This window comes from Aethalodelphis obliquidens, unplaced genomic scaffold, assembly GCF_003676395.1.
Source record: "Aethalodelphis obliquidens isolate GAN/ISIS:26980383/991018 unplaced genomic scaffold, ASM367639v1 scaffold18, whole genome shotgun sequence".
NCBI classification, from domain to species: Eukaryota; Metazoa; Chordata; class Mammalia; order Artiodactyla; family Delphinidae; genus Aethalodelphis; species Aethalodelphis obliquidens.
This window is the reverse complement of record NW_020837962.1, coordinates 20,794,935-20,810,491: the sequence shown is the minus strand read 5'-3', so window position 1 is coordinate 20,810,491 and position 15,557 is coordinate 20,794,935. Positions and strand designations below refer to the sequence as shown.

At 41.1% G+C, this 15,557-nt stretch overlaps 1 protein-coding gene across 1 annotated transcript in view; it reads left to right on the top strand.

Moving 5' to 3' along the window:
* The window catches only part of MACROD2 (mono-ADP ribosylhydrolase 2), a 1,989,594-nt gene that overhangs the window by 1,376,533 nt on the left and 597,504 nt on the right, over window positions 1-15,557 (top strand). The gene's annotated exons all lie outside the window — the stretch shown is intronic.

Below are 15,557 nucleotides of genomic sequence, written 5' to 3'. Positions count from 1 at the left end.
GCTTCTTTTACTTTGTTAAATTGCTTACTTTAAAAATTGGCCAGAACTGATTTTGTCTGATAATGAAAAAAAAATTCAGATTTCGAAAATCCTGTTCCACATCCCCCCATCTCATCCCCCTTCTCAGGTAAATTTTGAAAAACTACATCTTGCTATGGATGTTTTATTAAAGTTTCTTCAAAGTGTAGGATAAAACTATGATCACATGAGTTTGAATAAATATTATAGAAAAATCCAATTTCCTCATACATCACAATGACATTTAGTCTAGTAAGTTCATATTAGAACTGTCCCCAAATTACTTAGCTAGTGTTTCACACTATATCTAAAAATTGTGATGATTTTGTGCTTTGACTACAATTGAATTTTTTGACCCCATATGGAGCTGTGAGAAAAATATGGCCGAATGGGAAACACCAATGTTTATCACTAGCTCATCCTTCATTTTCCAACCCATAAAGCCCATCTACTACTTGCTGAAATGGAATCCCAGTCTACAAGAGGACAGGTCCAGAAGGGCTAATCCTGGATGCTGCAAAGCATCATGGGAGTGGTGTTGGAAGTGTCTATGCTGGCTGCTGCTGTGGGTATTCTTGTGCCTCTTGATACACCTGTGGCTGCATGTAGGTTCTCAGCACCTTTGAATATTCTCCTCCCTGCCTCCTCCATTGTTCCTAATGCTAGCTATCTAGTGGTTGACAAAGAATGCCTGAAAGTTCAGATGCTAAATCAGTGGTAATTAGTTTCTCATTATGTTCCCAAGGGTGCAACTGCTGTTGGAAAAAGAGTTGTAAATAATATTAGTTGTTGCTACCAGTTGGAGCCTCAGAACAACCTATAATTTTATTTGTGTTAATGAGACAATTGACCTGTGGAGAAGAGTTTAAGCAAGTTTGAGGGGATTTAAAAAAAACTGAAATAAGGGGAGAAAAGATCAAGGGAAGAAAATTCAGCCCACTTAATAGAGTTAATTAATACCCTGTATGTATTGCCTTTTGACCACGCCATGTCTTGTCAATCAATCAAAATGTAGTAACTAAAACATCAAAGCATATGGGCTAAGTGAACAAAGCATCAGCACAGTGTAGGTTAAAGAAAACGTTTGTCTAAAATCATTTCCATTTGATTGATTTATCCAGACACCTTCATCAATTTTCTGAAGTTGTGGGGCCTTTGTAGACCCAGACTCTGTTTTCCAACTGGAAATACACAGCTGTCTGAGATCTTAGCACAGACACTATGTCGTTTAAATTATGGAGAAACCTCAGAGTAAAATTTCAGGCCTCTTAAAGCCAGAAAATGGCCCCAGTGAGATCACCCCCTGATCAGTCCATTCTTCTGGGAAGCTTAGGAATTATTATGTCTAATGACTTTGCCAGTGGTTCTGGCCTGTGTAATTAAGATCCAAATATAACTCTATGTTCATTCTATAACTAAATTTCTTATCTGGACAAATGACCCATTTATAAAAGCTCATAAAATATCATAAAATTACATACTTAAAAATCTCCCTAACAAAATGTACCCAAAGATGTTCACATCTGAATTCCTAATAATTTTCCAAAAATATCCCTTACCACAAGTGACTAGAAAATACTGTATATTATCATTCAAGAGGAGAAAATAGAATAAAGATCCATAACTATAAACAAGTACCTTTCCTCGATTTCATTTAGTGACCGTATTTGCATTTTTCTTCTATCATTTCAGTTCCTGAATGTGACAGCAGAGTCACCATCAGATCAACATAATCTTGCAAGCTTGTGCATTCACTGCAGAAAGCAAAATGTCATGACATTTCCTATAGGAATATAAATTTTTTTTTTTGCAAGTTTTGCTCCACATAAAAAATGAATGAAAATGAGGGTCAAGATTCCAGACACTTTGGAATTCTGAATGGAAAGACTAGAGTAACTGGACTAAGGAAAGTGCACCATAACGAAAGAAAAGAGACTCTTGTCTTTCCTTCCCCTTCCTAACTTTTCTGAAGCTATCGATTAGGAGCTCCAGTCCTATAAGAGTGGTCCAACGTGCCTTGTTAAGGATGCCTCCACTGTACCAAATCAAAACGAGGAAAGAGTGGAGGCAGAGGTAGTAGAAGAGGAGGAAATGGCACAAGGGGGAACATTTACATGTGATTGGGGAGGATTACTAAATATTGGGGTGAGAGTTCAGAGAAGCTTTAGTGGAGCATTTTGAAAATTATAAATTAACTCGGGGCTTATGTTTCAATCTAAAGGCAAGACATGAGAATTCCTATGTCATGCATATTTTTCTTAGTCCTTAATCATCCATGCCTTCTAATTTTGACCAAGTTCTTAGAACTTTCTCAGATCCCTAAATCATAGCCTTTAGAGCAGAAATAGTCTCAGAAATCATTCCACAGGGCATTCTTCCCAACCCAAGAAAGTATCCATTTGCAATTTTGACAAGAAGGGACACCTCAACTTCTGTCTTAGCGGGAAAAAAAGCACCTGACATACTACATGACTTCCTCCTCATCAGGTAGCATATTCACAACTACTGCATATGTACACACATGTGGTTCACATCAGCAAATGAGCCCCAATCAAGCAGTCACTTACTATAGTAGTTGGAGATATCACTGAGAAGCTGGATCAAGCCTTATCTGAAGCTACACATATCACTGAAATTTTTAAATTATAAAAAGTTATATATATTTTTTCATTTTGAGTGCTACTTGGAGTTAAGTTTCCTGTCATTTGCACCATAATGGGTTTTACTGATATAGAGGTAAAATGAGAAGAGGGATCAGTGTGAAATTTCAGTGAGTAATGGTCTGAACTCTTGCTACTCAGACTGTAGTCCCAAGATCAGCAGCATAGGTATCTTCTGGGAGCTGTTAAAATGCAGAAGCTAAGACCTCAACCCAGACCAGAATCTGCATTTTTAAAAAGTTCCCCAGTCATTTGTCTACACAGTAATGTTTCAGGACTATTCTAGTCCAAATTGGAATACTTTGACTGTGGGTCTAAAATATAGAAGTGACATGGACAGATAGAAACAAAATAGTCCCACCAGGAAATAACTGAGACTCTAATGTTGACATTCTGTTCATGTGAGAAGGATAAGTGTATTTATCAGGATGAGATTTATCAGGATGAGATTCAGCGTGTTTGAACAGAGCAATTTTGTGGGAAAGTACAAGGGTTGGGGGAAGAGCATGGGCTTCATCATCTGACCTCTTCCTGATTTATTACTAACTTCTGTGTGGCTTTGGAAGATCTGCCACTTCAGGTACCCATGTATTACGTGGGAACAGTAATTTCCTCCCTGTTTTCCTCAGGTTTCAACTCATGCAGTGTTACCTTGAAAAGTAGCACTTGAAATGGTATTATTGTCTAGTTCCTTGCCACTGTCAATATACACAGACCAGCAATATTACCATCACCTGTGAGACTGTTAGAAATGCATAATCTCAGCCTGCCCCAGATCTACTGAATCCAAGTTTTCACTTTAGCAAGATGTTCAGGTGGGATGAATTGGGAGGTTGGGATGGACATATACACACTACTATGTATAAAATAGATAACTAATGAGAACCTACTGTATAGCACTGGGAACTCTACTTAATGCTCTGTGGCGACCTAAATGGGAAGGAAATCCAGAAAAAGAGGGGATATATGTATACATATAGCTGATTCACTTAGCTGTACAGCAGAAACTAACACAATATTATAAAGCAACTATGCTGCAATAAAAATTTAAAAAGAAGAAAAACAGATGTTCAGGTGAGCAGATACACATTGACATTTGAGGAGCACTGGTCCATGTACTTTCTGAGCCAGTGAACTCCCCATCCTAGGAGAAGTTCAGGTGGAGCCTGGGTGAGCCTATCAGAGATGACGGAGAAAGGAGCAATGCATGGGCTAGTGGGAACAGACAAGTACCAGGAACAGTAGCACCTTTGGGATATCTGTGCTTCTAGCAGAACACTGAAAACCAGTACAGAAGTGGGAAGTGTGCCCAAAAGGCATCATTTGTAGTTTCTGCAATTAGATATGAGCTAGAGATCACATGACAAAATGTTGGTTGAGACAGGAATGCATTTCATAGGGTGAAGGAACCTTGGACAGCTCTTTGTAACTCGGGGGAAATAGATCTCTAGTGCAGAATCATTGGCTTCTTACTATGTCCTCAAAAACATTCCTCAGTGACATCTGTTACTAATGAAACTATTTTTTCCATGTTGAGGATGTGTCCCACTTTCAACAAATCCCTCCCCAAAGAAACTGTAACATGGAGGGAGAGGAAAAACCGTGGGCAGAAATCCTTTCACACACTCGAAAGGAGTATAACTCTTGGCTGCAATAAGTTCTATCTGAGACAGAGTTACAACCCGTTATGGATGGTTTTTATTTTGTTTGTCCTTAAGAAAGAGGCAATTATGACATTGTGGTTAAAAATCAAGTCCTTTACTTTGTGAAATCAAACTTTCAATGAAGTCAAAGTCTACCAGAGCTAGTGGTAGCTGAATCAGACTACTTTCCCTAAATCAAGAATTATCCCAACCATGCTTTCATCTGTCTCTCCTTCCATCCTGCCACCCTCATCCCATCCATCCGTGCATGCATCTATCCACCTATACCTGTGTGAGTTCCTCATTGCCTCTCTAACAGGAATGATGACTTAGCGCCTACACTAAGTCAACTCCCTGAGAGTAGAACAAAATTTAATCTAAACTATTTTTTCGTAACTCACAGGTGTGTCACATTCTGCACAACTTGGTTTGTTCATCTCCCAGTACAGGAGCCAACACTGACCCTCCGTGTATACGGTGAAAGGCCAGCTGCCTGCTTCCTTCCTTGTGGTTCTGGGATGATTCTGGTTGGATTAATGCAGTGATCACTGGGAAATGTGTACAAATAACTCACCTCCTGCGGCCTGAGCTGTCAGACATCTCCTTGCAGACTGGCTGCTCCCCGTCTTGTTATTTTTGCTCATTTCCATAATAGAATTTGGTTGATAAAAGTCTTCACAGTGATCGATGGTCCACAAAGCACAGTCATTTTCAGGCCATGAGTAACAATTCTTGAAATTGGGAATTATGACTATAGTCAATTTCCTTTTCCTTTTCCTTTCTTGCTTTCCTTTCCTTTAGTCATTCCTATAGGGTGTGTCCTTTAGACACCTCTTTCTTAGTCATTATCCCCTAATGAATTCCCTTGTTAAATATAAAGTGTGTATCAGGCTTGACTAATGTCTTCCTTTGTGACTAAGGAAAGAAGAATGTATTACCTTTACATATTGATTCAAGCTGCATAATCATAATTATTTTTACTTAAAGTCCTCATTCTTTACAAACCACGCTGTAGACCCCAAGCAACTGTCAAGAGAGTCTCACCGAACTCCCATAAATACGAGAGGGAGTCAGGTGTTTGCACAATTAATTGAGTGTAAAAGTGCCTGTATTCATGTGGAAAACCATCTCTTTTTCTATGTGGTGATTTCAAGTTCACACCATGAAATTATGGAGGGGTTGAAGTGGAATTGCCCAGTTTGTGAAGAGAACATGCTGACATTTTAAGAGATGGAACAGAGCTGTCAAAAAAATCTACAGGCAGGAAACCTGCATATGTGTTGGTAATCTAGCAATCTGCTCCCTGTCTAATAATGTGGTCTGTGACAGATTAGTAAGCACAGAAAAGCAAGGAGCTCAGCACATCCCAGGGGAGCGAGTCTGTGTTGGATATGAGGAGGATGCAGCCTGGGCTACAGTTGTCTGGTGCAACGGTGGGAAAAAAGGCATTGGTTAGAACAGAATAACACAGTGGTTCTCAAAGTATCCTAATTTTCAGTTACACTGTGGCACTAATCTTCAGTGTGATGGCAGATTTAATACTGTTGAGAGCTGGTAGCTAGGGCCTAGAAGTGTTTTCATACTGTGTTGATGTCGAAAAAGAACTCTCATCTCTAACCAGCCCTTCCTCAAGGACCGGGGATGTTCAAGGCGGATTCTTCTCTCATCACCTCCCCCTTCTCTGTTGACCTTACTTACTCTGTTCTGCAGTGGAAAGTGCTTAGAATTTTGAGTCAAAAGATAAGGGCTTCTGTCTGAGCTTTTCCTCTTAGTCACTGTGTGACTTTGGGTAGCTTTCTCACTCCATCAGGGGATGATAATAATATTGCTTCCCCTCAGGCTTCTCTGTTGTTATGAAAGACAGCAAAGCCCATGTAAAAACAACCGGGGAGCTTTAGAATTTATTAGACGGTATCTTTATTTCTATATATTTGCTTAAGCCATGAGAGGAGGAGAACCTGATAGCTGCAGCTACTGGACATCCTGGAATCCTTTTCCATGGTCTTTTGGTAAATATTGTTGACTGTGTATTATCTCTCTCCCTTCTCACAGCTGTTCAGTTTGTTAACAGATCATTAGGGAGTCTTGGAAGAAGAGTGGAAACACAGGTTGGCTGAGAAATGGTTGAGTTACTCTCTCCATTGTTTCCAATCCATGCATAGACTCTTAGAAAATATCACCTCACCACCCAAGTGTGTCAAGGCTTTGGGCTGCTCCTCTATGAGACCATCTGTGTTTCTTTTGTGGTTGTTTGTTGGTAATGGATTTTCTTAAATGTTTCCTTTGGAAGTCACATCTTCAACTTTCTAATTAAGGAAAACATGGAGATGCAACTTATTATTAAGGAAGCCAAGGATTGACTCAAAGTCAAGAGTAGATAATAACCCCTCCTTGGGTTTGTTTAACAGAAGTTTACATGGTGCACATTCTTTATGGGGCCTTGCCCTAGGCATGGAAGACAGAAAGTCCCAGGACCACTGCCTCCTCCCTGCATGGTCACTCTCTGAATCCCCTCCGGTTGTCTGTCCCTGACAGCCGCTCCTTGGTTTCGAGCCAGGTCTCTGTTGTTCAAGTTACTCGTGATCTTAAGGATGCTCTCTCTTCCCTCTTGCTTCTTTACAAGGATTCACCTGCTTTTACTTCTCTCTCTTACCAAGACTGACCAGAAGTGACCATGGGCTCTGTTTCCTCTGAGATCTCCCAAAATCACCTGTCAGGTTTATTTCACTTTAGAAGTTCTACTGCAGCCGCATCAATCTTACTAACAATAGCAAATGTCTGCGCTGGTTCCCCCAAAAGCAGTCTCTGGGATGAGGATCTGGGGGAAAGGGATTTGTTAGGACAATCCCAAGGAAAAAAACAGGTGAGATGTGAAGACTGAGACTGGAAGGGAAGGGTGGATGTCAGGCTGTGTCCCAGGTGACTGCAAAGTCCCAGGGCGATGCTCCTCAGACGATGCAGGTCACACCTCAGCTTTGTCCCCTCCAGGGCAGAGATGCAGGAGTATCCATTACCCTCTACACCCCACCCATCAGACATTGATTTGTTAAGGGCTGCCCTGGAGGCATTTGATTGCAGATCCCGGGAGCTCTGAGTGCATTGGCAAAGCGCCCGGCAGCCCGAGGGCATCGCTGTGACAGCTGCTGTGTGTGGGGCTTGCCTCTGGCAGGGTTGGTAAAGGACAGGACACTGACGGTGTCCTAGACACGCTGAGGAAAGCTCCAGGGCCCCTAAGTCCTCCAGAGCTCCACCTGCAGCCCTGCGCTCTTTCCAGTGGGGCTCTGGTCTCTCAGTACTATGTGTATAGGGCGCCTCCTTGTCATTCTGGCCCCCTTTTCAGCCAGGAAGGCCCCTCTGTGCAGAAACAGGCAGGCCTCGCGATGGCTGTGAGCTTTGGGCCTTTCAGTCTCAGTGGGTAATTTACTTCTCAGGGGATCTGAGACGATTGACTGTTATCTCAACTTCCCCAGCTCTACCCAGGAAAAGGTCACCTAAGGGCATCCCCTCACACCCACCACCTCTCGGTGCCAGGGATGCAAAATGAGCCTAGTACATGTACTTAATTATGAAGAAGATGTGGGAGCAGATAATTCCAAAACTCGAGGCGATTAGGGTTATGGGAAAAAAAAATCATTTTAGGAATATTTTGTTTCAGTAGGAGCTTCCACATTGCACAACTAGTTTGCTATTAATATGAGAAGGGTTTTTGTTTGTTTTCCTTTTTTTAAACTTTTGTTTCTTCCCTTTGCTTCTGTGTGAAGGGAGTTTACAGATGTAGACATTTTGGAACAGAATGCACCTTCCTTTGGGTTCATTGGGTTTATGGGGACTTGCTCTCCTTTTCACATATGTATAGTTTCCAGTAAAACATTCCTCCCAGTCACTCGAGAAAGCTCAGGCAAAAGGCAAGTATGTTCCCTTTGCTGGTTCTGACATTCTGCATCCTAATAAATTCATGGTGGAAGCAATCCAGCTGTCTTCTTGGAAAATATAAAGTTTAGAAGAGGACTGTGAATATTCATGGCTATGTAATAGTTTGTTTTATACTACGTGGAGTTGTAGTTATAAACACAAAACCAGCTGGCAATAAATGACTTTATGACAGCTATTTCCAAGGTATAATGAAGAAAACAAAAACAAAGTTATTGCACATAATTATGGTGCCTGGGTGAACCTGCACCACGCACTCCAAACGCTACTCTGGCCGTTTCCACATGATCTCATTCACAGGCTCCTTTAAATGACCTTGGCCTTCAGGTTATTTACCTTTGGGGTTGGGAGTGCACTGATAGTATTTGCATTTTCCTGTGCAATTTGTTAAAGAGACAGCATCCTTTTGCTCTATTCACCCATGTAATGGGAAAAAAAATTGGAATTATTGACTCTTCTCTAACTGTTGGAGAGATTTTACATTGAAAAAATATTTTGGAGAGAGCAGTTTGTCAGTACAATCAGCCCTCTGTACCCATGGGTTTCTGATCTACAGATTCAACCAACAGCAGATCAAAAATATTAAAAAAAAAAAAAAATTCCAGAAAGTTCCAAAAAAGCAAAACTTGACTTTGTTTTGGACCAACGACTATTTACATAGCAATTTACATTGTATTTACAACTATTTACATTGCATTTACATTGTATTAGGTATTATAAATAATCTAGAGATGATTTAAAGTGTATGGGAAGGTGTGATTAGGATATATGCAAATACTACACCATTTTATGCAAATGACTTGAGCATTAGTGGATTTGCGTATTTGAGGAGGGTCCTGGAAGGACTGTATCTTCAAAATTTTAAACTTTTCCTTTAACTCAATGGTTAAACAAGTTAATTTTTATCAAGGAATATATCCTACCAGAATATATTAGGTAGACAAAGGCATAGTCAAGAATGCTTATGGCAGGGTTATTATAGTAGTATTTACAAACAACCCACATGTTTATCATGTTAAGTAAACATAGTGTCCATGCCTAGAATAGTATGTAGACATTAGATCATCGTACACTGACATTGAAAGTTCTCCAAGATCTAATGCATGAAAAAAGCTAGCCTCAGAAGATATAACACAACATATGTTCCAATTTGTGTAGAAAAAAAAAATCTGACTATGTTTGTATGGCCATATAACTCAATTATTAATTCATTCATCCATTCAACAGATATTTATTGTGTCAGGCCCCATTCTAGATGCAGTTGATACAACAATAAGTAAAACAAAGGGCTTCCTGGGTTTTGCCTGCCAGTGGGGGGTTGAGGTCGAGGAAGCAATGAACAGTCAAGCACCTGTGTGTCAGGTGGTATATGTAGGAGTCAAGGAGATCCAGCAGCCTAAGGGAAGAGAGAGGAATTTAACTCGAGGCCAGAAAGAACCTCACTGAGGAGGTGACATGTGATCAGGGATCTCAAAGGAAGTGTGCCCGACAAAGGGATCAGCTAGGCCAAAGGCCCCGAAGCAGGACTGTGCTTTCTGTGTTTGAAGAACCAAAGGAGACCAGCATGGCTGGAACTCTGTGAGCAGGGGGACAAGTGGAAGGAAAGGAGGGTGGAGAAGAAGCCAGGAGCCAAATCATGGGGAAATTGGAGGCCTCGCTCTCCTGACTTCACATTTTATTAAAATGTGATGTGAGGGGACTAAAGCTTTGAGATCAGGAAAAAGGCACAATCTCAGGCTTTAAAATGTAAACGCCTGGAGTGGTGTGATGCTCCCGGTGCTATTGGTCATGATGGCCCAAGAGGAAGGTTTTCTAGTTAAATCCAAGAAAGAGAGGGTGAGGCTGTAGGAGAAAGTTCTCACTGCTGTCTGCCTATGCCTGCCTTCTTTAAGCCTTTTGAGATATAAGTTCTTTGTATAATTCACAAGTATTAAAGGTAAAAAATCAATAATTCCTTACCCAAAATAAAGCAATATCTTAGCATTCTGTTCTGTGACCTTGAAGAAGTTCACTTTCTTAGCTTTCTCTCCTCCACGTTTATGAAGAGGGGGGAATAGGTTCTTTATCACAGGATTGTTCATGAGAATGAATCAGACTCTCTGCAGAGAGCTTTTAGCCCGTGCTCGGCACATTGGAACAGAGTGGTCGCCCTGATCTATGGGGGACACGTTCCAAGACCCCCGTGGATTCCTGAAACGTGGATGGTACTGAACCCTATATATACTATGTTTTTTCCTGTACATACATACCTATGATAAAGTGTAATTTATAAATTAGGTACAGTAAGAGATGAACAACAATAAGGAATAATAAAATAGAACAATTATAACAATATACTGTAATAAAAGTTAGATGAATATAGTCTCTCTCTCTCTCTCAAAATATCTTGTACAAATGTAATGCCTTTTCCATGTTGACTAAAAACTTACCACACGCCACGGCTCTAACTTTTGCGGTTTGATGTGCGACAGCAAAACTAACACGGATTTATTTTTCCTTCTTCACAGTTTTGTGATAGAAGATTCGTTCTTACCCTAATCTTAGCAACCTCAGCACACAATTGTTTTTTTCTTTCCTTATTGACTCGAGAGCTTTCACCTTTTCACTAAGGGAAGCACTGCTTCTCCTTGGCCTATCTGAATTGCCAGCATCACTACTTTTGTGTTTTGGGGGTAAAATAAACGTTACTTCAACACAAGCACTGCAATACGGCTCTACTATGACAGCCTAGCTGATAAACTGAGGTGACTGACGGGTGGGATATGTGGATGATTCACGTCCCAGGCAGGATGGAGAGAGATGGTGCTAGATTTCATCACGCTACTCAGAATGGAGCACGATTTAAAATTTGTGAATTATTTCTGGAATTTTCCATGTAACATTTTTAGACTGCAGTTGACCACGGGTAGCTGAAACTGAGGAAAGCAAAAACACAGATAAGGGAGGGGACTACCATAATTCAAGAATGACAGCTATTGTTGTTGCTAGGCTACCACCTCCCATGTCAAAACACCACGAGGAATTCGGGATGCTTCCCAGGATGGGAAGCATAGTCTACAGCCTTAAGGATTTCAGTGTTCCTACAAGTGTGCTTGAAACCAACATGCTGGGCTAAGGAAGTATTTTCTAGGTGGCGGCCCAATCTGTAATTTCACAAAAGAAAATTCCTCTCTCACTCTCCAAGTCGAATGATTATTTTTCTTTTCCCCGAGAGAGAAGTGCATGATGATTTGGAAAACAAACAAACAAAACTGGCTAAAAGTCAAGTGCTATAAAGTTTCTGGTGGCTGTAGGGTCGGCCCTGATTAGCATGGAGATGTCCTGCTCCTGGAGCTTGCTGGAAGGGGAGTTTGGAGCTTACAAATTCAACTGATGATGTCATTCCCCAAGTGCTACAGGTGACTGCAGAGTTATATGCACTTAAACCAGGCTAATTGGCCTGGGTTTTGGTACAATCTATCATTCTTCCTTCCACAGGCGAGGATTTTTGTGGGAGGTGGTTATGTTAAATATAACTTTGAAATAAAGAAATCCCGTGCTACTCAATTCTGGTGGCCCCATCAGAAACTTATTACGGCAAAGAACACAGACTCTGTGCTGTAAAATCCCTTAGTTGAACTCACCTGCTCTCTCTTTCTTTCCCAATCTCTCTCTCTCAAGTAATAAAAAGTGATTAATACTGAGATTTAGTTTGGTTGAATTATATGCAAAGTTGTTTTACATACAATGAGTTTTTCCCATGATATTGCAATCCCATCTCTGCTTTATCATTGCCTTTTTGTTTGAATTAATGCAATAATGTTACCAAGGGCATCCTCCATTACACAACTGTTTGCCTTCACATTCAAGGCGACAGTGTCATTTTCAGATGAAGCTATTTGTCCTTGTTAAAACAGGCAAGGCAATTGGTACATTCAGACTCAACTATTAAGTTGCATGATTGATTCCAAGTTAGAGCTGGGAGCTGAGGCAAATGAAAGTTGCCATTAGCTGTTCAGTGTGCTCTCTCTTCTGCTAGATCTGATGGGAGAATGACTCATAATTCTGTGCCTGAGAAGGAAGCAAAGGGGAATGAACTCAGATCAGTTCCCCAGGAGGCAGACTCTGAGATGGAGTTTAGGTTACAGGATGTTTACTGAGCTGTGCTCTGGGGATCAACACCTGGAGAAGACAGGGGATAGAAGTGGGAGGGGCAGAGGGAAAGAAGAGCTGCCGTGTGGCTCAGTGCCGGGCCTGCTCACCCTGTTGGGAGCTCTGGGGCTGCAGGGCCCTTCGGTGCTACATTGATTTGAGCCAAGATGACCAAGCCCTTTATACTCTGCATTGATTATGGGAAGGGGCATGACCCCAGTGAGGTGGGTCTTTGCATCTGACACAGTCCCTGAAAAGGTTAACAGTTGAAGGCTGTCTGCTGACAGCACTACTGGGGTCTAGGCACTAGATTCTAGGGCAGTAGTCCTCAGCCAGGGGTGATTTCGCCCCCTAGGGGACATTTGACAATGTCTGGAAATGTTTTTGATTGTCAGGACTGGGGGCCCTGCTCCTAGCAAGTGGATAGAGCGCAGGGATGCTGCTAAACATCTGACCATGCACGAGGCAGCCCCCAGCAATAGTCATCTGGTCCCAAATATCAACAGTGCCAAGGTCAGTCAGCCTTGCTCTAGGGCAACAGATTCCCCCACCCCCACCCCAAAGCAGAGCCTGGTGGGCATCACAGTGGCCACCACAAGAATCAACATTAATTGAGATATTGTTACTTGTCAGCCACGATGCTCTGTGTTCCTTATTCCTTCTCATCTTCCTGCAAACCCCTTAGGAGAGCCTTAGAGTTTTCATCTACTGATGAGGATGCTCAGAGCAGTTAAGTAAACTCCTCAACATCATGAACGGGAAGGACCCCGAGGTGGGATTTCAAGCAGACTGGCTCATGGAAAACATTCTAGTATCTTCTAGTTTCCGCTTGATGGCTTGATGCAGGTGTTCTCAAACTTTTCTCTTTGTCTACCCGGAGCACAAGATGATGTTTACGTGTTCAGTTTGCTTCCATGGAATTCCTGGGGCACCAGGTATAAACTCACGTCTTTCTACCTCATTTAAAAGACACAATGACGCATAGCACAGGGAGATCAGCTAGGTGGTTTGTGACCACCTAGAGGGGTGGGATAGGGAGGGTGGGAGGGAGGGAGACGCAAGAGGGAAGAGATATGGGAACATATGTATATGTATAGCTGGTTCACTTTGTTATAAAGCAGAAACTAACACACGATTGTAAAGCAATTATACTCCGATAAAGATGTTAAAAAAAAAAAAGGCACAATGGAACATGAGTGAGCACGGGACAAATTACAGGGATGACTCTGAATCCTCTCTAATTTGTATTTCTAAGCAGGTCATTCCTGAACTTCTGACCCTTACTGTTAGTAAGCATGCAGTTGCTTTCCACAGGCAGAGTGCAGCCTGTAGATAATCTTGGTGAATGCCTGTAAAAAGACTACAATATTTCCAGGAGAATTTGTTCCATACTATCTCTTCATGTTTCTATGTCATTGGATGGATTGAGTTATTCAGAAACATTCTTCAGAACTTATTGGCACCTCAAGAATGTAAGGAATCAAAGAATTAACTCATTAATTCACTTAAAAAATAACCCCTACTCCATTCCAGAAACTGTCCTATTTTCTCATTAGAAACAGTAGCATTTACTAGTGAAGGAACAGAAAAAAAAAAATCTCTCATTTCACAGACATATAGGTAAGCTTAACAGAGTCACTTATTACTCTGTGTAAAACAAAATCACGTAAATTTTGACTTTTTAAGTAGAACGTCCAAGTAAAGGGAATAAACATATATTCTATAAAAATGTTAAGGAAAATAAAATGTAGGACACATTTAACCCAAAGATATAAATAAAAAAGGCTTAAACATTTCATTATAGTTGAGCCCAATCATAATGTTAGTTATTATGGTCAATAGCAGATGCAGTATTTTGAATTTCTAGTGCAATATCAGTCCTTTTAAAAAAAATTCTGTCATTAATTCCCACAGCATACTTCTATATGGTAAATGTTATCTGCATTTTCATGGGAAAATCCAAAGATGAAAACAACTTGATCAAATTTATACAAAGGTACATTGGCAGAGGACATTGTCATACTCAGATCCCTTTCTATTGTTAGAAAGCTCAATTTTGACTTAACTCTGTTTACATTTGTTCATTCACTCTTTTCATCAAATTCTTTAAATATTGCTGAGTGAAATACAGTGTCTTAGTCAATTTGGGCTGCTATAACAAATTGCTGGGTGGCTTAAACAACAAACATTCATTTCTCATGGTTGAGAGGTCAAAGATCAAGGTGCCAGCAGATCTGGTGTTTGGTGAGAGCACACTTCCTGGTTTGCAGATGGCTGTCTTCTCATTGTACTTCACTTGGTGGACAGCAGAGCGTGCTAGCTATCTTCCTCTTCTAAGAATTCTAATCCCGTCATGGGGGCTCAACCCTCATGACCTAATTAACTCCCAAACATCTCACCTCCAAATACCATCACATTAGAGTTTCAGCATATGCATTTGGGTGGACACAAACATTCAATCCATAGCATATGGCATAAGCAGTGTTTGCCAGCAAATGTTTAAAAAGTGACTCAAAAAAATTAGTGTGCATGTCTGTAAGTTTATTTTTAAATTTTACTGATACAAGGAATGTATAGCACACAACTTAAATATAAGAATAGACTATAGGGGCTTCCCTGGTGGCGCAGTGGTTGAGAGTCCGCCTGCCGATGCAGGGGACGTGGGTTCGTGCCCCGGTCCGGGAGGATCCCGCGTGCCGTGGAGCGGCTGGGCCCGTGGACCATGGCCACTGGGCCTGCGCGTCTGCAACGGGAGAGGCCACAACAGTGAGAGGCTCGCGTAACGCAAAAAAAAAAAAGAAAAAAAAAAAGAATAGACTATACAATACCCTCTGTTAGAAATTCTGTTTAGCCAGTTGATTCTTACAGAATCCTTTTGTTAAATTTTATCAAAATTTTGTATCCATAGCCAACTTCTGGTTTCAGTTGACCCACATGTATAGTGCACCATGAACGTTGATTGATATTTTCAGATTTTACATCACCAACACGATGTCACTTAACACAGAGCTGAGACAGGATGCCCAGTAGCATACCAGTATGTAGTATTTCCACCAGACACGTATGACAGACATAGTCATCTTAAAAGCAGAGGTAATAGTAACATGCGGCACAAGGAAGCGATGACGACTATTTGTTTTAGATATGACTTAGCTCATTGAAGGTTTATGTGATT